Source organism: Chelonoidis abingdonii, chromosome 23 (assembly GCF_003597395.2).
Source record: "Chelonoidis abingdonii isolate Lonesome George chromosome 23, CheloAbing_2.0, whole genome shotgun sequence".
NCBI lineage: Eukaryota > Metazoa > Chordata > Testudines > Testudinidae > Chelonoidis > Chelonoidis abingdonii.
Window position 1 is genome coordinate 17,514,246 of NC_133791.1, and position 24,338 is coordinate 17,538,583.

The following is a 24,338-nucleotide window of genomic DNA, read 5'->3' on the forward strand; positions in this document are numbered from 1 at the left end:
GTAGGGTGGGGGCCCGTTCCTGCTGCTGCCAGCCTGGCCCAGCATCACTCCAGGGAGGAAGGACCCCATTATTGATCCCCAGAGCTGCCCATTCTTTGAGGGGGGGCTGCAAGGCAGGGGTTCGCCCCCCCAACAGTATCGCCAAAGCCGGACTTCAGGCCCCTCCCCTTCCCTGGAGGTTGTACTGCTCTGCCAGCCGGGCACCGCTGGCCCGGCACGCTGCCACCAGCGCTCCCCTGCGATGGCCTGGGGGGCTGGATCTGCCTCGTTGTCATGGCAGGGCCAGCCACGGCTTCCTCCACCGCGGCCCGGCCCAGCTCCTGCCTCGGCCTGGACGGGGCGGGGGCCAGGATCCTCTGCCCATAGCTGGGGGGTCCGCAAAGGAGCCAGGGTGCGAACAGCCCCCGCTGCCGTCTCACCCGCTGTTCCAGCCTGAACCGAAGGACGGAGACACCAGAGAGCCGGGGCAGGGCCTGGGTTTGCATGGACTCCGCGTCAGTAAAGGCCTTAATTCGCTGCTGGGGGACGGGTGTTTCTTTCACTGGTTCCATTGGGCCGTGCCCACTGCTGGGCTGTTCCTCTGCTGAGCCACCCTCTCTCCCCCAGCTCCGCTGGTGCCCCTCAGTCCCGACCGGCAGCCCCCTGCTATTCCCCTCCTGAGCTGCCCGCCTCCCCCAGCTCCGCTGGTGCCCCTCAATCCCGACCGGCAGCCCCCTGCTATTCCCCTCCTGAGCTGCCCGCCTCCCCCAAGCTCTGCTTGGTGCCCCTCAATCCCGACCGCAGCCCCTGCTATTCCCTCCTGAGCTGCCGCCTCCCCCAGCTCCGCTGGTGCCCCTCAACCCGACTGGCAGCCCCTGCTATTCCCTCCTGAGCTGCCCGCCTCCCCCAGCTCGCTGGTGCCCCTCAATCCCGACCGGCAGCCCTGCTATTCCCCTCCTGACTGCCGCCTCCCCCAGCTCCGCTGGTGCCCTCAATCCCGACGGCAGCCCCCTGCTATTCCCCTCTGAGCTGCCGCCTCCCCCAGCTCTGCCTGGTGCCCCTCAATCCCTGACCCGCAGCCCCCTGCTATTCCCTCCTGAGCTGCCCCCTCTCCACCCAGCTCGCTGGTGCCCCTCAATCCCGACCGGCAGCCCCCTTTATTTCCCTTCTGAGCTGCCCGCTTCCCCCAGCTCGCTGGTGCCCCAATAATCCTGACCTGCAGCCCCTGCTATTCCCCTCCTGAGCACCCCCGGATACCCTGACTGGTGCCCCTCAATCCCGACCTGCAGCCCCCTGCTTTTCCACTCCTCAGCCACCACCCGCCCTGCTGGTGCCCCTCAATCCCGACCTGCAGCCCCCTGCTTTTCCACTCCTCAGCCACCACCCGCCCTGCTGGTGCCCCTCAATCCCGACCTGCAGCCCCCTGCTTTTCCACTCCTCAGCCACCACCCGCCCTGCTGGTGCCCCTCAATCCCGACCTGCAGCCCCCTGCTGTTCCCCTCCTGAGCACCCCCCCACACCCTGCTGGTGCCCCTCAATCCCGATCTGCAGCCCCCTGCTATTCCACTCTTCATCACTCCCCCCAGCTCTGCTGGTGCCCCTCAGAGGACAGGGATTCTCCATTGCTATAGCAACGCACCTCAGTCCTGTCCTCCTGCTACCTCAGCCCAGGGCTCTGCTTAGCTCTGCCAGCGCCCCTCTTTCTCCCCTGCATCCACTGTTGTCCCAGCTGTGGGTGGGCTGTTCCCAACTGGTGTCCTGTGCAGCTTGCAGGTCACTCGCTTCTGCCCACTGGCCCCCCACATGAGCGTGGCCTACTTGGTTATTTAGCACATGCTTAGCCCAGGCCTGGCAATCACCCACCGCCGAGGGGAACCAGGGAAGGTGTGTTGTTGGGAAGAAGAAGATCAGGGTTGGAAGGGACCTCAGGAGGTATCTAGTCCAACCTCCTGCTCAAAGCAGAACCAATACCAACTAAATCATCCCAGCCAGGGCTTTGTCAAGCCGGCCCTTAAAAACCTCTAAGAAAGGAGATTCCACCACCTCCCTAGGGAACCCATTCCAATGCTTCACCATCCCGCTAGTGAAACAGTGTTTCCTAATATCCAACCTAAACCTCCCCCACTGCAACTTGAGACCATTGCTCCTTGTTCTGTCATCGGCTACCACTGAGAACAGCCGAGCTCCGTCCTCTTTGGAACCCCCTTCAGGTAGTTGAAAGCAGCTATCAAATCCCCCCTAATTCTTCTCTTCTTCAGACTAAATAAGCCCAGTTCCCTCAGCCTGTCCTCATAAGTCATGGGCTCCAGCCCCCTAATTATTTTCATTACCTCCAGTGGACTCTCCAATTTGCCCACATCCTTTCTGTAGTGCGGGGCCTAAAACTGGACACAATACTCCAGATGTGGCCTCACCAGTGCTGAATTGAGGGGAATAATCACTTCCCTCAATCTGCTGGCAATGCTCCTACTAATACAGCCCAATATGCCATTAGCCTTCTTGGCACAAGGGCACACTGCTGACTCGTATCCAGCTTCTCGTCCACTGTAACCCCCAGGTCCTTTTCTGCAGAACTGCTTCCTAGCCATTCGGTCCCTAGTCTGTAACAGTGAATGGGATTCTTCCGTCCTAAGTGCAGGACTCTGCACTTGTCCTTGTTGAACCTCCTCAGGTTTCTTTTGGCCCAATCCTCTCATTTGTCTAGGTCCCTCTGTGTCCTATCCCTACCCTTCAGCGTATCTACCACTCCTCCCAGTTTAATGTTATCTGCAAACTTGCTGAGGGTGCAGTCCACGCCATCCTCCAGATCATTAATGAAGGTATTGAACAAAACCGGCCCCAGGACGAACCCTTGGGGCACTCTGCTTGAAACCAACTGCCAACTAGACATGGAGCCGTTGATCACTACCCGTTGAGCCTGATGATCTAGCCAGCTTTCTATCCACCTGATAGTCCATTCATCCCGCCCATACTGCTTTAACTTGCCAGCAAGAATACTGTGGGAGACAGTATTAAAAGCTTTCCAAAGTGAAGATAAAGTCAATGACCCCCCGATCCTGGAGGTAGGGCAAGGGGCTGGATCCAAACCTAGACCCAGATCCAAACTTTGCCAGAAGCCCCCGATGAGCGGCAGAACCAACCAGCTGGACGTGACCAATCCAGACCTTTGAATCGGGCCCATCTCCAGCCCAGCGCGGGCCTAAGCTGAGCGCTGCTGGGGGGGGAAGCACTGAACGGCAGCGCAGTGTGCAAGCCCCGACCCCAGGGCAGGTGCCATTGGGGCTGGACTGGGGGAGGCGAATGGCTGGGAGGTGCACTGCAGGGCTCTCAGTGGCACAGGATTAGCAGGAAGGAGCCAGGTGTCCAGGGGGAGCAGGTACCGTGTTACTGGCTGACGGGCTGGGCTGTCTCTGGCAGGGACGAACCCAGGGCCCTCAGTGGAGCTCCCCCATTCCCAGCACCTGGGCCAAGGGGTTTCTGTGACTTTGATCTGCTGGGTGAACTGGGCCCTGCTGCAGACTGTGGGGTGCCCTCTCCGTCCTGGGGCAGCAGGACCAAGGCTGGAGGCTGGCGCTGGTGCCAGCCCTGGGCTCGGGCCAGGGTGGTAGCGAAAAAATCAAAGACAGGTTGTCACAGAGTGCGGGGGAGTCAGGGCCCTGCACCCCCGGCTTCCTGCGATTCACCGTGACTCTCAGCCAGCCAGTAAAGCAGGTTTATTGAGACAACGGGAACACAGTCCAAGACAGGCCTTACAGGCACAGACAACAGGATCCTCCCCAATTAGGTCCATCTTAGGGTCCCGGGAGCATCACAGCCCCTTTGGGGGGGTTAAAGCCCTGTCTGTCCTTCCCTCCGTTCCCAGCCAGCTCCTGAAACTCCTCTCACTCCAGCGTCTCCTCCCCCAGCCTTTGTTCAGCTTCCTGGGCAGAGGTGTCTCCTGGCCTCTAACCCCTTCCTGGGTTCTCACGTTACATGCTCAGTCTCCCAGATCGTCCTCCCAGGCCAACACCCCCCACTCAGCATTCACAGGCCACAGTCAGAACAGTCCCAGTTCGTCACATAGGCTCTCGTGTGCTGCAAAAGAGGCGGCTCTGGGGGCCCAGGCCGGAACCAGCCCTGCCCCCAGCGCTGCAGGTGGGGAGAGCATCAGATGTAAACAAAGAGCCAGACTCACGTGCCAGAGTAAATCGGGGAGTCTCCTTGCTGCCAGTGGGGTTACGCTGGTGTAAACGATGGGAGTGTGGCCCCAGCAAGCATCTGAGCTCAGGGAGGCCCATGGGACTGGGCCACTCCTGGCCACTGCGGCCTCCCTCTCTGGCACTGGGACCAGGGGCCTGGAGCCGCCCCTGCAAGGGAAGGTCCCTGCCAGCCCTCAGCCAGCTCTGCAGTGTTGCCAACTCCATCCCCATAGCCAGAAGTTACCAGACAAACCCTGAAAAGTTCCTAGATGCAGCTGTTTTAAGCTCTCAGAAGGAATCTCACATACACAGACACACAGACACACACAAAATCATTCACAAGCAGATCAATAGTGTTAATAAAATCCATTCCATGCTCTTCTCACTATGTTCTATTCGACACCAGGACGCTGTCATCATCAAGTGGGAGCCCCTGCTCTTTGGGAAGGGCGATCGGTACAGAGCAGCCCAGCCCGGCTGAGGTTGGTTAATTTCAGCCAAGCCTCCCTTTCTTGCCAGCCTGGATCTGAGCCAAGGGGTGAGTGAAAGAAAGAGCCCGGAGCTGAGGGGAAGGGGGAATTCACTTGACCTGAGCTCGGCGCTGCAGGGAGCCAAGAAAGCAGATTTAAAAACAAAAATCTGCTAGCTGGACCCCTTCCCCATTTCCAGGGTTTAATTTCTGAAAACAGCTGGACAGGTAACCCCAGGCCAAGCCAGGGGAAGGAGTAAAGGGGAACTGAAGTCAACTGAGCTCCACCTTTGATCCTATAGTAAGGGCTTCATCCCTGGGGGCACTGTGCCCCTGCTCCACTGGGGCATATGGCTCTGTCTCATCCCACCCCACCTTCCATCCGTGCGGCTCTCCTCGCTGGCTAACCTGCCTCCTCCACCCCGCCCGCTTTGTTAGCCATCTTCCCCTGCATCACAGGCTGTGCTGCCTACGACGGAGCAGCAAGAAAAAGCATGTGGGTAAAACCAAGCCCTGGCCAATGTGGTGCTCTCTCCAAGTGCGCCTGGCTTTAGCGACATACTTAATTAGCCCCCACAAACTTCTGTTCCTCGCCTGCAGATTAGTGATCCCAGCCCAATCAGCCCTGGAATGCGATTCCTTCCGAGGACCTGCTCTGCCGAGACGAAATGACACTGACTTGGGGTGCAGCAGAACGTAGTGAGAGCGTGGCATGGATTTTATGAACACTACTGAGCTGCTTGTGAATGGTTTGGTGACCACACGTATTGGTGATGTCTTTCTCTGAACATCACTGTCGCTGGCAGTAGATTTGTCGCTGGTCACTTGGACACTTATTTTCTCACTAGGGAACCAAAAAGTCACTAAATCTGGTGAGAAAGACACTAAGCTGGCAACACAGCCGGCGGCACCTGTGAGCTCTGTGCCCTCCTGGGGCCATGCCCACCACGAGCCTAAGGCAAGGGGTGAGACCCAGAGGAGGCTGGGAAAGCCCTTGTTCGGATGGGGCAGTTGGCCAGAGGCCAGGCTCGTGCTGGGGAGGCAGGGGGACACTGACTGAGGGGCCTGGCCTATCCCCTCACTAGTGGAGGCGGCCAGTCCCGGAGCTCCCGCCTGGGGTCTGTGTCCAGATCCCTGGTGCTCACTCACACAAGGGAGGGATCTCTGCTCCCCTGCTCCGTTCTCTCACTTAGCCATTGCCGACCTCCTCCCCTGGGCAGTTCTGCCGGGACAGATGGCAGCACAAGCTGTGGGGTATCCTCATCACCCTCAGCCCCTCTCCTGCCCCTTCCTCCCACCGATCTCTGAGGGCTTCCCAGCCCCTGGCTCCTGGTGGAGACACCCGGGGCTCAGCCCACCGTGTGCTGACCCATGTGCAACAGCACAGCGTAGGAGGCAGAGCCATTTGGGCAGGCGGCCGGGACAGGACAGAGGGGGGATTGGGGCCAGTCTCTAGGGTTAATCCCCCAGGGGCTCAGGACCTCCTGTTGCAGACTGGCCCTAGGGGGAAGCCTGCACCAGCTCCCCTCCCAAGCTTACAAATGGACTCTTGCTGGGAGATCTCCCCACATCCTGCCCTGGCCCTAGTTAGGATGGTAAATAGTCCCCACCTGGGGGAGCCAAGGAACACCCCCCCCCAGAACTGCTCTCATTGCCCTGCTGCCATCTGCTCCATTGGGTGCCCATCCTTGCTGCCCTTGGCTAATGATGCCCCTGGCGCGCTGCCCCTTTAAGGAGCTGCTAAGGAGGGAGCCCTGGAGGTTATTTATTTGCAGGTGGCAGCAGCTGTAGCTTCTTGCTCTCCCTGTCTGGGAGGATCCTCCAGGTAAGAGATTGCTTTAGCCCTGGGAGCTCTGGCCCTGGCTAGGAGCTATCGCTGTGGATGGCGTGATTCACCCAGGGCTGAGCAGGTGAGCAGTGGTGTGGCCCTTGCATTGAATCTCCCTGGCCCTGGGTGGGAGGGGACCAGCTGGCCCCTCAGGCCTGCCCAGCCCGGAGCAGAGTTCCTCTTCGGTGCTGTGCCCATGTTTGGGTGGTCCTGATCTCAGAGCACTGAGGGGTTTCCCTCCTGTGGCCTCCCAGAGGTGAGCTCAGGGTGGGGCATCTGCCCGCTAGCTGGATTCTGGCCTGTGGGCCGAGCCCCGACAGGTGGCTAGGGCTGCAGAGAGGGTCTGAGTGGAGCCCTGGGCTAGCAGCCTCTGAGCCAGGATGCCAATGGAGCAAGGGGGAGCTGAGGCCACCCCAGCCCTCCCAGTGCCACCCAGGGACCTGCCCGGCAAGCCACGGCCCAGCTTATGTGCCTGGTGTTTGGGGCGTGGTGCCGAGTGGCCCAGTGAGCAATGTCCCCGGGGGCCTTTCCGGGTGCCCAGCTGCCGAGAGAGGCCAGCCCCCGAAGTGGGAGCAAGTCGCCCGGCCAGGACTGAGCCCCCTTCTTCCTCCGCCAGGCCTCTCGTTGCCCCCATGGATTTCTTCTGCCGGAAGCGCGCGCGGTCAGACTCGCCGCCCAGGGCCACAGCGGCGGTGAAGAGGCATGGCTCGTGCCCGGTGACCCAGAGACCCCAGCGGGCCAAGCCGGAGAGCCGCCCCGAGCTCTGCCCCTTCCTGGCAGGTCTCTTCCGCCCCAGGAGCACCAAGGCTGGCCTTTCCGCAGCCCACCGGGGCCACTCCCGGGAGCCAGGCTCAACGGCGGGGGAGAGGGTCCCGCTTCTGGCCGACAACTCCAAAGGTCTGTGCGCCCATCTCCTCCCTCCTTCCCCCCTGCCCCAGGTAAACGCCTTGATCTCTGCCTCCCTCTGGCCCCGTTTCCAAAATCGTCCAGCTCCCATTGCGGACCAGTGACCCCCCACCCATCCCACCACTGCCTTGGGACCCATGGGAGGGAGGGGGTGCTGACCCCCCCTTGAAAATCTGACCCATCTCATTTGGGTGCTTAGATGGGGGCTGGGCTTGGTTGCTGGCTGCTGTCAGGACCCCGATGCCACCTGGCCTGGATCCCGAGGACCCAGGTGTCCTGCCCACATCCACTCTGGCATGGCCCACTCATCAGCAGCTTTCACTGAGATCTGACTGGCAGCATCCAGGACCCAGTGTGTGACGGGGGCTGTGGAGGGACTGGCCCCAGAGTGCTTTGGCTTGGATGTGGGGTGAGGGCAGGGGGCTCTGATCCCAGCCCCTCTTCTTGGAGGGCGGGAGTGCCTGGGAGGGGGTGAGTTTCAGTGCCCCTAACCAGGACCAGGCAGGGTCCTGGGCCTGACTCCTGCTAACTCTCAGGCCTGACCCACAGCACCGGCTATTCCAGCCCTGCCAGTGCCCCTCAGGCCTGACCCACAGCACCACCTATTCCAGCCCAAGCTGCAGCCCCTGCTGTTGCAGGAGAGTGCTCTCCCGTTATCCAGGTGACGGGTAGGTGGCGTCAGGCTTGCCACGCAGAGGCAGTTGCCAGGATCTCCAGCTTGCTCTGCCGGTGTCTGGCTCTGATTGGGCCCCATGAGGCTGGCAGCTCCCTGGGGGCGCTGGTGAGCTCAGCCCAGCGGCAATGGGGAGCAGAGGCGGGCACGGGTTTTGTTTTGACGAAGTGGCTCCAGTGCATCGTGGTGCCAGGCCGCCCCCTCTGCCCATGCACCATCCTCATCCCCTTGCTCCTGCTGTCCCTAGGAGCTGACCCGCCAGGGAGCGCTGTCCCTGCCCCCCTCCGCTGCCAGCCCTCTCCTCCCCCAGCCGAGCTGGCGGCCCTCGAGAGCATGGGCCCAGAGGAGCCGGTGGAGGAGCCCCCTAGCGCTGCAGGGCCAACGGGCCCCGCTGGTCTGCTGGAAATGGGGACAAAGCAGCCCACCCCAGTCCCCGGGAGGAAGGTCCTGCATGGCTCACTGCAAGATCTCTCCAAAGCCACAGCTACGCCGATGCCAAGTCCGGAGCGCAGGTAACCCGCCTCCCTCCAGGGAGCTCCTGGGGCTGGGAGGTTGTCTCTTAGTTGCAATGTAACTTGTGCATAGAGAAGGATTCTTGCTTCCTTTTCCTTGAAGCCACTGGCATATCCATGGCAATACCCAGTAATCATTCTGGGTGGGGTGCAGGGGTTGAATGGGAGGGTACCCAGCGATGCCCTCTAGTTCCCACCACAAACCAAGCTCTGCCCGTGAAATGCCTGTCTTTGGGCAAATCTTTGTAATATGATTTCTAAGTTCTTTGGTGCTTTGGGCGTTGATGCTTCATGTGCCATCATTAGATTTCAGAGTGAACAACTCCTTGGATTAAGCAGAGGGCTGTTCCTGTCTGCTCTCCCATAGCTGTGGTTCCAGGCTGCCTGCAGGCTTAGGGTGTTGTGCCCCCCCCCAGTTCCCATTTTTATAGTTATCGTTGCAGCCAAAGGTTCAATTCAACCCCTGCCCAGATCCTTACACTGCCCAGGCCCTGAAGCTGGCCTTTCCACCTGGGACCTATTGCTATAATGGGATGATCCAAGCATATGGAACTTTGGGAACATTTGGAGCAGAGCTGGGGTTTATAATTCAGGCCCGGTTCTGACAATGACCTTATTTCTCTGGTACCTTTCAGAGTGGAAGGACAGCCCAGTGGGTAGACCACTAGCCCAGTACTGGGGAGAGCTGGATTCAAAGCCCTGTTCTGCTGCGGGTTTCCTGTGTGACCAGGGGCGAGTCACGTGGGTTCTCCTAGCCTGTTTCCCATCTATAACATGGCCATAGGAGCACTTTCCGTCCTCACAGGGGCGTGGTACAATACAATACAGAGGATAGATGCAATACAAAGATTGAGGCGTGGTCTTACACACCTCCTGTGTGGGAGATAATGAACACTATACATCACCCAATGTGCTGTTACTGTGGAACTCACTGCCACATGATGTTGTTGGGCCTAGAACTTGGCAAGATCCAGAAATGGATTGAATGCTAATATGGCTAATGAGAATATCCAGAGTTTCCATGGTTCAAGGTAACAGTTCTGTAGGGATGGCAAACCTCCCACTTCAGAGTTTTAAGCCAACTTCTAGCTATAAAATCAGGAAGAGACCTGATCTGAGGAGCAGACTATTCCACACTGCTGCTGTGGGTTCTCACACGTCCTCTGAAGCAACTGGTGCTGGCCACTATCAGAGACGGTCCTCTATCAGTGTCCTTTATTTCTGACCCACCTGGCATATTCCTACATATCTATTTTACACCTGTGTACATCGAGGCGCAGAGAGGTTTTGATTTGCACAAGGACACAAATGAGTGACAAAGCCCAGCAGGAGGCGCTGTAGGGCGTGAGGCAAACCCACCAGCAGGAGGCGCTGTAGGGCATGAGGAAAGCACCAGAGTCATGTGGGAAAGTTTGTGTTTGCTTTAGCATGGGGCTGTTCCGGTGGGACCCAGTTCAAAAGCTGCTTCATTCTGCCGTTTAGACTGTTCCGCCGACCGCTGGGGAAAGGAGCCAAGGACACGGACAAGTGGAAGAGGGAATCTAAATACGTGCAAACACGTGAGTACTGACCCACTTCTTGTGCGATGGCTGCAGGGTCTCGGGCATGGCGGGACAGAGGGAAATTTCTAGAAGGGCTTCTGGAGGCTGCTGCCATGAACAAGCCCTAATGTGTGGCGCACAATGCTACTTCCACCAGCCCGGCCCTATCCAGGGAGGGGAAACCGAGTCACTAAACATCACAAGCCTGTCCCGGAGCAGGCTGTCTCTTTAAGAGCCTACTGAATTGTGCTGTTGCAAAACCGTGATGTCTGCGTCTGTTGTGTGCTGGGCCTCAAATGTCTTGGACCTCTCCTGGGCAGCAGAGGGGAAGCCCACACCCTGTGCTCTCTCCTGGGCACTCCACCCTTGTTCTTTCTAGTCTGGTTGTTTCCCTTCAGGTAAGGTTAGTGCAGTTGGACTTACACGCATCACACTGAAATTGGAGCCATGAGATGCTAAAACCCAGCTCTCTCTGCACTAAATTCACTCTGAAGAGAGTGAGCTTTTCCTTGCGTGCAGATTGTGTAATGGTCTCCGGCAGTGGGGGGAGAAATGAGAGAACCACGGGGTTAGACAGGATCGCGAGGGTCAGCTAATATAACCCCCAGACGAGATGCAGGGTTTCTTGTGCCTCATGGTTTAGACACAACACACAAACACCTGCGATCTGGTCAGGACTGATCTGAATGTGCCGAGGCATCTCCAGGACCCAAGGGGTGGTTGGGACAGAGCTGGCTACTCCTTATAGGTCCTTCAGGTCTCCAGCCGTTACCGGTGACGGCAGCATGCCGTGACTTCCATCTGAGTGGGCTCCGGGCGCGCATTGGCCAGCTGTGCTCATGGGGATGCTGGGCCGGGGCCCCGAAATGACTATGGGCACCCCAAAGAGCAGGAGAGGGTTTCCAGTGTCCTGGGCCGTGTGCGGAGCAGGCGGGTCGTGTCACCAGACCTGGGATTATATGACTCGTTGAAGGACTGCAGTTACTCATGAAGCACTCTGGGAACCCCCTGTGGCTAATGTCCTGCTCGTTTCGCTCCCTCCCAGAGCCTCTCTACCAAGACTACTGGCTGAAGCGCCTCAAGGCGGCGGAGCGCAAGCCCAAGGAGTCGTCCTTCCGGGTGGATGCCAGCCTGTCCATCGCTGGGCTCCTCTCCTCCTCCCTGCTCGGCGCTGCCTCACAAAGTTCGTCCCGAGACTACAGCTTCTGCCTCTGGCAGGAGATCCCAGAGGTGAAGAGCAGGCGGCTCCTGGAGAGTCTCTCGCCCCGGCAGCGCCGCCTGCAGGAGGTAGAAGAGGGTGGCCGCCTCTCGGACTGGGAGGGAGGGACTGATGATTTGATTGCGTGGCTGGCTGGCAAGTAGGGGTGGGACGTTCCCACCCGCCAGACACGGGTTCAGCCCAAGCAGAAGCTGCCCCGGCAGAGGAGCCCCCCATGAGATGAGAGGAGGGACAATGTTCTGCAGAGCTGCCATCTGCTGCAGCCAATCTGGTCACTCTGGGGCACCTGCTGCAGTGTGGGGATGGTACTGCAGAGTGGACAGCGCTGGGGCAGGGGGAAGCGGGGTGCCCCCCGCCCCCAGAGCCAGCAGTTCTGGTTCCTGCCCTGGTGAAAACAGAAGGGGGGCATGGGGCAGTGCTGTGACTGGGCAGTGCCACCTCAGACAAAACCCTGCCCACTTGGGGGTCAACCATTAACATGCAACCTTGAAAACCGGGGCCAGGAGACCGATGGGCTCTATCAGCTTTGAGGGCAGAAGCTGGCCTGTGGCTTGCTCTGGGATGTGCAGCTCCCTCTGGTCTCTGGGGTAGCAGCCTGGCATCCACCCTGCTCTCCTACTCCAAAGAGGGTATTTGCCCCATCTCTGCCCCCAGCACCTTAGGGGGTTCCCAGTGCTGTTGCTCTAATAGAAATAGACGCAGCATTGGAGAGCCTGGATTTCAGTGTGTTCCCAGCAGAGCTGGTGGCTGACGCCTGGTCTCCTAGCACACGTTGCCACCCTCGCCAGAGGATGGTGTGAAGGCCAAGACTTGAACAAGGTTCAGAAAGGAACTAGATAAGTTCAGGGAGGACAGGCACATCAATGGCCCTTAGCCAGGATGGGCAGGGATGGTGTCCCTAGCGTCTGTTTGCCAGCAGCTGGGAACAGGGGACGGATCACTTGATAATTGCCCTGTTCTGTTCAGTCCCTCTGGGGCGCCTGGCATTGGCCACTGTCGGAAGACAGGATACGGGGCTAGATGGACCATTGGTCTGACCCAGTATCTATTCTTATGTGCCTGCGTTAGTTCATTAAGCCGCAGGCCTGGAAGCTGGACTCCTGGGTTGTATTCCCGGCTCTGCCCTGGTGCAGCCCTGTGCCAGTGCCCAGTAGGGATGCCAACTTTGGTTGGATAGGATTCCTGGAGACTCCAGGACAATCCTGGAGGGTTGGCAAACCCTACAGCACTCAGAAGGGCCTGCCCCTTGGCTGGCTGCCTGCCTGCTGCTCCCTGCAGGAGTCCCCAGAGCAAGAGGCCAGTAATGGAAGGGAATCGCTTCCTGTAGGGGCATGGCTGAGGCATTCCCCTGTGCCAGCGTGCTCTGGCTGCAGGAGCAGCCCACAGGGCTGGCACGGAGCTGCCCAGGCAGCTGTGCCCCTTCCCTGGTGGCTGTGCGCTGGCCCGACTTGCGTACTCATGTTTGCAAAGTGATTTAGATGCCTGGCTCCCAGTGAGGTGTCTAAGTCCCTTTAACCAGCTGGCCCGGCGCCCCTTGGCGTGTCCCACAGCGCGGGGAGTTCCCAGGCTCTGCCGTGCCAGCTTGCTCGCCCCGTCTCTTGACGCACGGTCTCCGCTCCAGGCCATGTTTGAGATGATCACATCGGAGGCCTCCTACCTGCGCAGCCTTTCGGTGGCCACGAGTCACTTCAAGGGATCGCTGGTGCTGCAGGAGACACTGACCAGGGCCGAGGTGCACCGGCTCTTCTCCAACCTGCAGCAGGTGAAGGACGTCAGTGAAAGGTAACTGGGGCCGGTGGGGAGCGCCCAGCGACGCCAGCCCCAGCCTCGCCCAGCGGGAGGCGCTGCAGGGAGGGGGGCAGGAGCGCTGGCTGTGGAGGGAGCTCCTAGCTACTCCAGCCCGAACCTCGCTCAGTGGCAAGATCCTTTCCCTCAACTCCTGGTCTCCACAGGTTTCTCCTGGAGCTCGAGGAGCATATGGACAAGGATGTCTTCCTGACGGGGTTGGGGGCTGTGGTCCTGAAGCACTGCCCTGCCTTCCACAGAGTCTACATTCCCTACGTCACCAACCAGATGTACCAGGAACAGCTCATGCAGCAGCTGATGTGAGGAGCCACCTGGGCTCAGGGGGTGCAGCGGGGTGGGGGGGAATAAGCAGGGGCTGCTTGTGCCCCAATTGCTCCTTCCCACTGTCTGTGCCCCTTGGAACGGCCCATCTGCCCCTTCCCAGATGGCTCCCCTTTCAATGGGGACACTGAGGCAGTGAGAGCTGAGAGTCTGCGGGGTGTGCCCGGGGGGATGCTTGGACTGTTTGGAACTAGAGTGGGCACCGCCCAGGAAAGTGGAGTGTAGGGGAAACCCCAGTAATGTCCCTTGGGGAGGATTGCATAATTCACTAAGTCTCTGTCCTCTCTAACTTCTCCATCGTGGAGAGGTGTTTCTGCTGAAAATGGTCACCAATTGTTACACTAAGTGGTTGTCATTAAGTTCCAGAGTTAACACATTATTGTGATGCCTGAGGGCAGCTGATCCCATTCCCCTGCTTGCTTACAGATTCGGGAAGGTTGGAAATCAGCTACCAGCTGCAGGTTCTCTTTGGGGCTGGTAGCAGCTTGCTGGCTCCTGGCCTAGGCGATGCACAAGGGTTTAATGGGGCACAGTGGGGACCAGGTCAGGTCCCTCCCGGGCTGGGCAGGAATTGATATGGGGCTGCATTTCAGTTTTGTACCTTCCCAGCTTGGGGGAGGAGATCCTTCATCGCCTTCCCCCCACTCCATAAAAATACCGCCCCCCCTCGGAAAATCCCAGCATCAGGCCTTGCCTGCACTCAACCTCTGGCTCTAGTGCAGACACAGCCGGGCCTGTCCAGCTGCGGTCTCTGGGCAGCGTTTGCCCTGGTGCCTGTAGCCCAGTGAGGGAGGGAATTCAGGTCCACTCTACTGGGGTGGTTCTGGCCCTGGGGGCCCCTCACCCGCCCCCTCTCTCCCGCGTGCTGCAGGCGGGAGAACTGGCGCTTCCGGCAGGTCCTCAGGAAGCTGGAGGAGCAGCCGGTGTGCCAGCGGCAGCCCCTGAAATCCTTCCTGGTGCTGCCCTTCCAGAGGATCACCCGCCTGAAGATCCTGCTGGAGGTGAGGGGCCGTCTGGGATCTCACTCGGGGGGGGCTGGCTGGGGCTGGCCTCCCAAGGATCCTGCTTCAGAGGGGCACAGGCTGCCCTGGCCAGCATCCTCTGAGCTGCAGCCAAAGCAAAAGGCTGGCGTGACGGAGGGGGCTTGTGTGCAGGTGGAGAGGGGTAGGGATGGGCGGGGAGAGAGGGGAAGGCTCTGCCCGCAGATGGGGGCTGGGAGGGAGGTGGAAGGGAGCTGTAGGGAGATGGAGGGGTGGGAGGGAGGGAGGGGGAAGGAGCTGTAGGGTGGCGGGAGGGAGACCCTCTCCCATGACAGATCCTCCTGCTCTCCCCTCTGCCCCACAGAACATCCTGAAGCTGACCCCAGTGGGCTCCGAGCTGGCCAGCTCCATCGGCGCAGCCCTGATGGCCGTGGGAGAGGTAAGGGCACCATTGGGTGCTTGTAGGAGGCAGCCCCAGGCTGGCTGTGCCAGTCCCCGTGCCGTAGCAGTCCTCACACCGCCTGCCTGGACCTGCCGTTCACGCCCCAGCGGCTCTGCGAGGCAGCACGTGGAGATGGGCTACAGTCGGGGGCCTGCTCCTCGGCTCCTTGGCAGAGCTGGGGGAAGCGGTAGGAGAAGGTTCTGGTCCGAGTCTGTTTCTGGTTCTCTGCTCGTCCCGGCCCACGAACTCACTCTGCCCAGTGTGGACTCAGCCCCCGACCACTTCCTGCACGTGCTGCGTCCTGCTGGCCTCTGTGCTCAGCGACCCGCTGCCTTTGGAGCTTTGAAAACCTCTGGTATTGGGGGCCTGTCTCTCGGCATTCCTGCTTTTCCGTGGTCAGACCTGGGCTTGCTGAGCTGTCTGGCCAGCGCGCCGTGCTGCCTTTCTGGGACATTATCCGGGAGATTGATTGTGCTTGTGGGTTTTTAGAGCTCCAGCCAAACGGTTTCCTTCCCCAAGGGAGGCCAGAATGCGGCAGGTCCAGGGTCTCACATTCCCAGGCTCTGGGGAGCCCAAAAAGTGCCTGGAAGGGGGTGATCAAACAAGCTTGGGCCGTTTTATGCCGCTGGCAATGCCAGGAAGGTGTTTTTAAATAGGGGTTTTTCCTGCTTGTTTGCTAGTGTGGTAATAGCCCGTCTTCTCTTGCCTGAATTCCCTGGAGCCCTCCAGCGAGGGAGTGGGAGTGAACTGGAGCTTTCTCCTCTATTAATTGGGGGCCTGGGTTGAATCTTTAACAAGTGCTTTTCTCTCAACTGTTTCTTGGGCCTTTGAGTTAATTGTGTTCACAAACAGCCCGAGGTTAAAAACAAAAATCCCTCCCCGTCTGAATGAATCGGGCTTCACTTTCTTGTCCTCAGACTCGCGCCGGTTCTCCCCGAAGTCTTCCCCAGGAGTAATGGGGGAGGCAGGAGTTGGGATTTCTTACCTACAATCAGCAGAAGTGCTGGGGTGAAAAGATTCCTCTGTCCCCACTTCAGATGCTCTAGCTGAGGTCTGCTCCCCAGTCAGAACATCCCCTGTGCATAGGGCCCTGGGGTGACAGCATCCCAGGAGGTCTCTGCAATGTGTGACACCTGAATGTCTGAGCCTCTGTCCCCAGCGCCCAGGGACCTAATGCAACAGCCCACAGCCCATCCCGAACCTGGCTGGTGGCACCCTGGGGTGAATGAGAACTAGGGCAAAGCCTGGGCACTGCAGCAGATCTTGGGCCAGGAGGCGCCATGTGCACCTGACTCTTCACCTTCAGAGAGAGCAGGGCAATGTCCCATAATGCCCCAGACCAGCAGTATCCAAGGGCTGGAAAACCTTCCTTCCCATCCCCTGGGGTGCACCAAGTGTCCTGGATTCCCTGGTCTCTGCCCCCTCTGATGGGTGGCAGGGGGTGGGGGGAGCCCTGGCCAGAGTGCCCAGCTCCTCCCTGCAGGGCCTGCAGCTTCCCTTGCCCTTCCTCAGATCGTGTCGGCCTGCAACGAGAACGTGCGACACATGAAGCAGACAGAGGAGCTGGTGCTGCTGGAGAAGCAAGTCGAGTTCGTAAAAACGAAGGTGAGGCCTGGCTCTGCGCTGGGCCGGCTCTTGGTGATCCAGCCCCATGGTGCGGGCATGTCGGAGGCGGCTGGGGGAGGCTGGGTTGGGACATGGGAGAGGATGCTGGAGTGGGTGGAGGGGGCATGGGGGGGCTAGAGTGATGCATGCAATCCAATGAGCTGCCATGATCACACCTGTCAGAGCTGAGCGCCTGGTGGGACCTCCTGCCTCCCAGCCTGGACCTGGGTGTGTTGCAGGTGGTGCCCTACAGGGGTCCAGTATGGGGCGCTGGTGCATGGCTCGGGCCGGCACCGATCCTGCCCCTCGGGGTGGGGCAGTGGTGGTCTCTGCACAAGGTGATCTGTGTCTCTCTCTCTCCCCCCAGTCCATCCCGCTCATCAGCCGGGGCCGCTGGCTTGTCAGGGCTGGGGAGTTCTCCCAGGTCCTCATCCAAGAGGTGGGTGTGGGGTACAGACCCCGCCTGAGCACCAAGCCCATCCACCTGCACCTCTTCAGCGACCTGCTGCTTTTGTCCCGCCGGAGGGAGTAAGTCTGTGGGGTGCCCAGACTCTACCCTCTGCACCCTGGGGGTCTTACTGCCCTGGCCAGAGGCACCGAAACCTCCCGGGTGGGGGGTGCATCAACCTGCTGCTGTCGTGCCCACTGCATGTCAGGGTGCCCGCCTGCCATTCCTCTCCAGTGTCCTGATGGATCCAGCTGGCAGGGAGAGCCATCGGGGGGTTGCATTGTCTCCAGCCCTGGAAGAAGGAGCGGACAGTGGGGCAGGATGGGGTGGGTATGGTGGCAGTGCCCATATCATAGACTCATAGAATATCAGGGTTGGAAGAGACCTCAGGAGGTATCTAGTACAACCCCCTGCTCAAAGCTTTCTTGAGGGGGGAAAGCTGGAGGTCCCATGTGGGGATACCCTGTCTGTGGGTACGGGAGCTCATGGCCTATTGTGGGAAGCCAGGAGCTGGGCTTTTGGGGGGGAGCAGGGCAGGGCGCTGTCACCTGACTCCACCTTGTGAACCCCACCCCTCATGCTTCCCCCGCAGCGACGGCAGGTTTTACGTCAAGGATTACGCCCAGACCTGCCATGTGAGAGCGGAGCTCCTCAGAGCCAAGCCGCTGGGGCTCCCCGACACGGCTTTCCTCCTGTGCCTCTCCCGCAACCACCGCGGGGCCAGCGCTGAATTCATCATCAAAGCAGCCAGCGAGTGAGTGCAGTGCTCCTGCTCAGGGAGACTGGCTGCTGGGGGGCTGGGAGGGGGGTTCCTGGGCTGGCTGCCGGGGGGTGGGTTGGGGAGGGGGTTCCTGGGCTGGCTGTGGGGGGTGGAGCTGCTGCAGACCCAAAGCCATGCTGGCTGCAGAGGGGGCATTGGGCCTGCCAAAGTGGCACCATTGGGCAGGGAGGGGGTTGTGCAGGAGATGTGCCAAGGCGTAAGTTGCTAGCAACTGAACATCTGGGGAGTGTCGTAGCCTGGTTTCTCCGAGTGCCGCTTGGGGGATCTTGGTGGAGGCCTTGAGGGGAAGGTGCAAGGGCTTGCAGACCCTCTCCCTGGCGGCTTGATGGGGAGGAAGCCAGAGCGCACAGGTGGGGGACTGTGGCAAGGACCTGCCAACGCAGCTCCTCCATCCCCAGAAAACAGGAGCCCTGCAGTGTGTCCTGAGGCTCTGACAGACCCCAGAAATGACGTGCTCCCAGCCCCCTCCTGTAAGATCTTGGGGGCTGTGAACTGGTGGGACGTGGCTGGGGGAGGCGTGAGTGGGCAACGGGGGGAGGAAGAGGATGGCGGCACTGGGGAGGGAGACAGTAGGGACGCCCAGCCCTAGAATTACCGTTCAGCCGCTCCATGAGCACGCCCTGGCCCTGGCTTGCGCTGAGACCTCACCCTCAAACTGAGGGGCAGCTGTGGCGCGTGGGGAGTTCCCCTTTTGGAAAGATACAGGGGTGTGGATTACAGGGGCTTGGTGTGACCCCTCTTCTGTCCGACCTCTCCTAGGGTCCAGAGGCAGGAGTGGATCTCGCTGATAACCAGCCAGGCATCCCCTCGGCCTGTGGCTGTGATCAAAGCCCTGAGAGAGAACTGAGTTGGTCTCTGACTCACCGGGGCCCAGGCCAGCTGAACTCCATGCTTGGCTTTTCCTCTGCTCACCCGTGGCTGCTCTCCCAGAGGACAGCCTCCCATGAGCTGCACAAGGGGGTCTGCAGCCCCTGGCCTCTTTGGAGCCCTGTCCGGGGCCAGCGGTTCTTCCCAGGCCTGGGAGCTCGGTTTGGGGACCTTCGGCACAGGCTGCACCGGACTCTGCTGTGGGGTGGGGAGGGGTGGTGCACGGCCTGGCAAGCTGCTCTCTGTGAAAGCCACACGCTCCAAGAAGCAAGGCAGGTCTTGGGGGCAGGAGCCGACCTCTGTGTGCTGGGATGTTTCTGGGGGATCTGCCCAAATAGGGTCCTCTGCCAGGCCCCAGTGAGGGGGGTACAGATTCCTGGGGGTATATCCAAGGGGCGCCAAGCCTTGATGTGCATCAGGCCAGTAGAGGGTTCAGGGGGCCGGGGGCGAGACCTTTTGCCAAGAAACCCTTTGGAAAACAGCCCGAGATCTGAGCCAGAAGCCTGGCTCTGGCCCTCGACCTGTGGGGGAGCCAGCGGGAAACACTAGGTGGTAGCAAGTACTAAGTGCTTGCGTCTATCAAGCGGGTTCCTGGCTTCTCTGTGAAATCTCTGGCTCTTTGATCTGACTGTAACAGCCCTGGAGAAGCTCAAAGCTCCCCAAATGGCCCAGCAAAGGGGAGCATGCTGCCCACTGACCCTTGGGGGAGGGGTGTCCCCTGCATGTGCCTGTTGCAGAGGACATGATCCTGCGGAGGGCGCTCTGGGGGAGCTGGTGTCTCCATTGCTAGAGCTGCCTGGCAGGATATTGAGCCGTGGTCGCTGAACATCTTCTTGCCCATTGGTTTATTTTTTTGCAAACGGAGCTTGTAGTTTCCCCCTGACTCAGGCTCATCTGGAATTTCGGGGGAGCAGTGGGAGGGGGTGATTCCCGGGGAGGCTTTCCTGGCTGGACCAAGCAGTGCCTTGGGTCCAGGTCTGTATGGGCCCATGGTGTGGGTTGGATGCTATTGGCACTAACCCCAGAGGCAGCTATGCGAATAGGCCTGGCCCAGCCATGTTCCCGGCCTGGATTGATCCAGGATGGGGGGGCCTCTGGAGCAGGCCCACTCCAGGGTGCTCACTCCTGGCACGTGGGTCCAGCTGTTTGCACTTCGGGGTGGTTTAAGGGGGGGATTTTCATTAGCTGTGGTTCTAAATGCAGCTCTGGGGGCCCCCTTCCTCCCGGGAGGAGCAGCTGAGGGTACGAGCCACCTGTCTGTCTCCTGCCCGGCCTGGGAAGTGCTGGCTTTAGCCGGGGCTGGCTCCCGGAGCTGCTCTCCCCCCAGCTGTGCCAGATGTCAGGGCCCCTCAGCCCCTGCGGGAAGCGAGAGGTGTCCGGCTGCTTCTCCCCACCAGCTGGGCAATTAGCAGTTCCTGGGGAATGTTTGTTGGCCCAGCTGGGCAGGAAATGCCTGGCTGGAGAGCTGCAGGAGGCCACTGCTCAGAGATGGTGTGGGGAGGGCTGGGGATGGAGGACTGAAGGAGGCTGGGGAGCTGTCCCCCTGCAAAGCCCCACACTGAGTGGTTGAGCCGGGCGCCACTGACAGAAGAGAAGGTGCTTGGCTGGGGCGCGTTAGCTGGAGAGGGGTCTCGATCCAGACCTTGGGGCCTGCTGCCCAGCCTCAGTTGAGGGCTCAACCCCTCCGAGTCCAGCTGTGCCCTGCGTGTGGGGCAGCTCTCCTGGGATTGCTAGGGAGGCAAGGAGCGCAGTCCCTGCTGTGTCTGACCCTGCCATAGGGGATGGTCTTTAGCCACGCGCGGTGTCCGAGGGGCTCACGTTTGTCAAAGTCTCTCGTTCTGAAATAAATCTTGACCTTGTCTTAAGGACATGCCCTGCTCTTGTGTCTGCGGCAGCGTCCTTTGGGGGCGGGAGAGACCTGACTCAACCTGCAGGCCGCCAGGCCACGTGTTTCCAGCAAAACTTGATTTAAAACAAGGCACCGAAGGCCAAGCTTTGGCCATGGGCTGCTCTGTGTCTGCTGATTCTCTCCCCCTGCTGGGACCAGCAATGGCCGCTGCATGAAAACTGAGATTCTGGCAGGTGGAGGGTTAGCTACTCCAACAACTCAGCCCTGGGGCCTGGCGAGTGCCTGAGGCTGGCTCCGGCAGCGCAGTATCTGCTCCTCCAGGTAAGGACTACGCCACGGATTGGCAACCTTTGGCACACGCTGGAAGCGGCGGCCAGCACATCTCTTGGCCCGCGCTGCTTCCCGCAGTCCCCATTGGCCTGGAGCAGCCGAACCCGCGGATGCAGCAGGTAAACAAGTCCAGCTGTGCCCTGCCTGTGGGGCAGCTCTCCTGGGATCGCTAGGGAGGCAAGGGGCACAGTCCCTGCTGTGTCTGACCCTGCCATAGGGGAGAGGGCCCAGGGCCCGACTGGGCTGTAGCCACACGTGGTGTCCGAGGGGCTGGAGCAGTGAACCGTGGCCAGAGGGAGTCGCGATCGGACAAACCTGCTGATGTGGCAGATAAACCGGCCCAGCCCCTGGCAAGCCACGTGCCAGAGGTTGCCAACCCCTGGACTACGCTGAGCTTCCAGAACCTAGGGTCTGAGTGCGTCTCTTCCCCCTTCCTCATCCCTCCCTTCCCAAATGCCTTGGCTTAGAGGAAGCGCCTCTCTCTCGAGGTTAGAGGGTGAGGCTGGGACTGGAGATGGGGTCACATCCTGACTCTGCCATAGCCTCTTGGAGCCCTTGGGCAAGTCGCTTAGTCAATCTGGGCCTTGCTTTCCCTCAGCTGGAATTGACAATCCCTGTGCGGTCAGAGTGTAAGCTCCTTGGGGCAGGGACCCTTAAGCCAGGGCGTGTCTTGCTCTGTATGTACAGCACCAAGCACTGCAGGGTCCTGATCTCGGGTGTGGCCCCAAGGCGTCACCTGAATAAAATCAATAATTGGTTATAAAGAACTAGGGCCCCAAGTGCTGGGGGCAGGGAATCCAGCAGGGGCAGGTTTTCTAAAGGGCCAATCTGGAGGAGGGCTGAGCTGTCCTAGCAGTAGTGAGCAGTGGAAAGTTTTTCAAGGGCTGAACAATTTGATGCTGGCAGTGGATTCCAATTTGTGAGATGGGCCGTTGAGCTTTGCCCCCTGTGCCTGTAGGAGAGATTCCCTCATGTACCCTGTCAATTGATGTTGGCAAGCAAAGCTCTGGCAAGGAGTCCCGCCCCCGGGACGTGCCCACTCTGTGTGGAGCAGAGAGCCCTCTCGGAGTCACCCAGCAGGCTGGGGAGCTGCAGATGGGGTGGGTGGGGGGGAAGGAGGGAATGCGCTCTCCATGCAGTGCATGCTGCTTCCTGGGAGTTTGGGTGTGTGGGTGTGTTGGGGGGGAGTTGGAAGATCCTGATCTCCCTCCACCCAGCACCCCTCTCTCTGTGAGCGGGAGCCCAGCTGTCAGGGGTTGCCACCCACTGGACCCATCGTTGCGGGCAGCAGGGGGCAGCAGAGCTCTGAGTCTGGTACCCTGGCCTCAGGCCAGCCCTGTGCCTGTCTTCTCACCCCACAGCAGCCTCTGGGCAGGGCCTGAGCCACTCGGAAGGAAACTGAGTCACAGGGCCAGGCCTTGCACATCGCTCCCTTGGGGCTGTTTCCCAGACTGCAGTGTGGGATGGGCCATGACAGGCATCATTGTAGGGGTACATACCTTCCCAGGGAGGGGGGTAGTGACTGGAGGGCTTGGCCCCCATGGCCAGCGTCTGTTAACTTGCATTGCAGTGGGGTCTCAGCTGCAGCCATGGCCCAGGCCCTTGTGCTAGGGGCTGTATGAACCCACAGCAGAAAGGCTGCTAGCTGCTGCAGCAGCTGGCAGCCTATGAGCCCAGCAGCGGCTACGGGGGAGCATGAGGCGAGAATGAGCAGGTAGTGCTCTCAGCACCAGCTGTCTGAGCATTGGCACATTTTCTGTCACAGGGGGTTGGCTGGAGGGAGACCACATGGTGGGGTGGTGCAGCCGTTCCCGGGGGCCTCTGGTGCATGGAGGTCAACTCAAGCGCGTCCTTGCAGCCCTGGGAGCCTGTTCAGAGGGGATGATTTTAAACCCAGCCCTGGGGGGACAGGGGGTGGCTCCAGCCTGCCTCCTAGACTGAGAGATGTATTGGGGGAGGTGGGGGCTTCTTTGCACTGAGACCTTAAAGCAAAACTCCCTTTGATGCCCCTGGGAACAGGATCAGGCCTTCACAGCACAGTCCTGGGTGGGCTTCAGCCCATATGGCCCATCTCATTCTCCTTCCAAAGATTTCTCCCCTTTTGGGCTGAGCCCTTCGTGTGGGTGAGTGACTGTGCTCCACCCCAGAGATGGCTGCAGAGAAGTGTGATCCTGGCTTTTTTTTTTTTACCACCTGCCAGCTACAGGCATGGTGCAAAACTACCCTGGATGTGTGGTGGGCGCCTGTTGTCTAATTCTAGGCACCTGCAGTTTTCCCTGGACGGTTACGTGCTGCAACTTCTGCTCTTCATCTTCCTTGTCCTCCATTTACCTTGGTGTGGGCTATGGCCCCTCTTCCTCACCCTCTGAAACATGATTCCAGCCCAAATGTTCAGGAGTCAGGCCCCTCGAACTGCCCAGGAACGGCGAAACGACCCCAGCAGATGTTGAAAAGCTAAGTGGGGGCTGGTGGTTCTTATTCTTTGTATAACATGAGCCTCGCCATTAAACCAGCAGCGCTGGCCAGGGCTGGCCTGTTCCTGTGTCACTCCCTGCTCCGCTGCTGGGCCAGCCAGCCTTTTATTTGGGATCAAGTGAAAAACCAGGAGAAGAGTTCCCAGGCGTGAGAGCATGGGGGTTGCAGGGACTTGGCTGCTCCAGTCTCTGCTGCACTAAGCACACAGCGGCTGCTGTCTCGGCACAGGCCCAGGAGTTAGAGGGGGGAAGGCCTGGTACCCAGAAAGCAAAGGCAGTATTGTTTCCTGGCTCCTTCCACCCCACTTCAGCGTTAGCACCACCTCCCAGGAATAAGGGAAGCTAAAGGACCCTCAGTCCCAAGGAATGACATAGGCAGGTACTACTCATTCACCCTGGAAGCAGGACTCCAAGCCCATCTCTCTTCTCCATCCCCAGCGCCGTTTAGCAGGAAGAAGCATGTAATGCTGAGAGAATAGCTTGCTCGCTCTTTTGATCAGTAGCATTATCCCCATATTACAAGTGGGGAAACTGAGGCATGGGGCAGTGGCAAAGCAGGGCTAGAAGCCAGCTCCTCCCTCCATGTACTATCCACTAGGCCCCTGCAAGCTCCTCAGAACCAAGGCCCTTGGCTTGTGCATGGTGCTGTACACACCTCTCTCCTGACACACTGTGGTTTCCATCGCAGCAGAGACCCCCCTCAGTTCCCACCCCCAGGCTGAGCTGCAGCGGGCCAGTCTCGTCTGTGGGTAGCGGTTCAAACCCAGAGCTGCGTGTGCTGGCTGGCTCTGGGGAGTGCGGCTCTGGAATCCAAACTCCCCTCCTGCCAGTCCCCTAGCAAGCTGCATGCTGGGCTCTAGCACTCCTCCACTGCCTGGGCCGGGCCGCCTGCCTGCTGGGGCTTCAGGTTTTCACCTGCGAGTTGCCCTCCTGCACCTGATCAATCAGTGCAGCCTCTGATGGGCCAGTCCAGGAGTCTGTGCAAGAAACCCCCTAGTGGGCAGTTCTGGAATAACCTAGGGCAAGCTCCTTCCTGACCCCCATTAGTAGGGGGCTGGCTGCTGCCCTGAAGTCGTTTGTACAGCCCTTGGTGGTGGTTTAATTCTTAAAAAACCCTCAGACCTCTTGTT